Genomic DNA, 1,871 nt, shown 5'->3' with positions numbered 1-1,871 from the left:
AGCCCACCAGGCTCCACCGTCCCTGGGATTCTCAAGGCAAGAACCCTGGAGTGGGTTGCCATTTCCTTCTCCAATGCATGAAAGTGAAGAGTGAAAGTGAAGTCACTCAGTCGTGTACGACTCTTTTAGCGACCCCATGGACTGCAGCCTACCAGGCTCCTGAGTCCATGGGATTTTCCAGGCAAGAGTACTGGGGTGGGGTGCCATTGCCTTCTCCAAGTCTGATGCTAATTAGGCCCTAAAAAGATAAATGCCATAAGCATACAAAAATATAACTTCTGGATTAATTATGTCCTGTTGTTTGGAAAGGATTTGTAATTGTTTAAAAAAGTAAAAATATATTTAAATCAATTTAAAAGCACTAAATACTAACTGGTAAGGGAAATAGATTCAGTATTTACAAAACAATGCTTCACTTTTTCATACCAGACTAATATAGTGCAAGTATCTTACCTGTACAAAAAGGAGGCACTTCAATATTTCAAAAAGTACAAAATGTAACACTAAAACAATTGGAAGGTAATGTTTTATAGTAAAATATTTGAATAACAATTTTTTCCTCTGGAAAAAATGTGTGATACTCCCTTATCATACAGAGTATCACACATTCTCTGAAAGGAAGTGGCACTAAAGAAAATAATGAGTGAATACCACAATTTGGATCTAAGTGGAATTTAGTATTTGACCATAAATCTATTCTTGATTTTGATACTGTTTATTTATCTATATGGCCTTGAGAAAGTGATTACTTTTTTTTTGAGTTGAAGGATAATTGCTTTACAGAATTTTGTTGGTTTCTGCTAGCACCATCATGAATCACCATAGGCCTCCCTCTTGAACCCCCTTTTCATCTCCCTCTCCATTCCACCCCTCTAGTTTGTTTCAGAGCCCCTGTTTGAGTTCCCTGAGTTCAGAGCAAATTCCCATTGGCTATATATTTAAAAATATGGACCGTTTCAAGAATTTGAGAGTCATCCTTTCACAGGGGCCATACTAATCTCTATATATGTGCTGCTGAAGTGAGCACAATGGAATGTTCCATTATTCATCTGAAAACCAGAAACTCTATACTCTTTCATTTAATAATTTAACTGACATACCAACACAAAGGCTTATAAATAAACATTTATATGGTCTTTCATTTGATTCTTCTTAATATTGACTGAAGTAGACAGAGCAGTACCTACTTTTACTGTCTTGAAAATATGAAATGTGAGCCCACCCCCTTGTTTGTCCTTATTTATAAGAAAATAAATTAAAAGACCTAGTTAAGAACAAGGTCTACTGATATCTGGCTTACTGCATTCCCACTGCATGCTCAAGTTACCTTCGATTATTATTACAAACTATAAGTTATACATGTTTCCTGTTTGAGGAGTTAGAAGAGTTAGAAAAATCCATTTATAACAATTGAAAAGATGCTCATTGAGCTGCTGCAAAGTACTTTTATATGAAATTAGTTGAAATCTATTTAGAAAAAAAAAATGCTTCTTCCATAAGTGAAGATTTGTGTTAAATCCTCTTGCTTGGATATTATCTATTCTCCAACCAGCCAAATAACTACATCCTTCATAATTTATGGGATTTATTTAATTACCCTGTATATCAGTCTTCACTGATATAGAACAATGTCTGTTCTTCATTATATTTTAACTCATGTTCTTATTTTAATTCACTTACTCTAAGGGAAAAGAGTATTTGCTATGACCAGTGCATTCTCTTGGCAAAACTCTATTAGCCTTTGCCCTGCTTCATTTTGTACTCCAAAGCCAACTTTGCCTGTTACTCCAGGTGTTTCTTGACTTCCTACTTTTGCATTCCAGTCCCCTATAATGAAAAGGACATGTTTTTTTGAGTGTTAGTTCTAAAAG

At 35.1% G+C, this 1,871-nt stretch overlaps 1 pseudogene; it reads right to left on the bottom strand.

Moving 5' to 3' along the window:
* Positions 1-940: 940 nt before the first annotated feature.
* Positions 941-1,039, bottom strand: LOC112581485 (annotated as a pseudogene).
* Positions 1,040-1,871: the final 832 nt, after the last annotated feature.

Source organism: Bubalus bubalis, chromosome 22, assembly GCF_019923935.1.
Source record: "Bubalus bubalis isolate 160015118507 breed Murrah chromosome 22, NDDB_SH_1, whole genome shotgun sequence".
NCBI lineage: Eukaryota > Metazoa > Chordata > Mammalia > Artiodactyla > Bovidae > Bubalus > Bubalus bubalis.
Note: the sequence above shows the minus strand (reverse complement) of the source record. Positions and strands in the feature narration are given on the sequence as shown.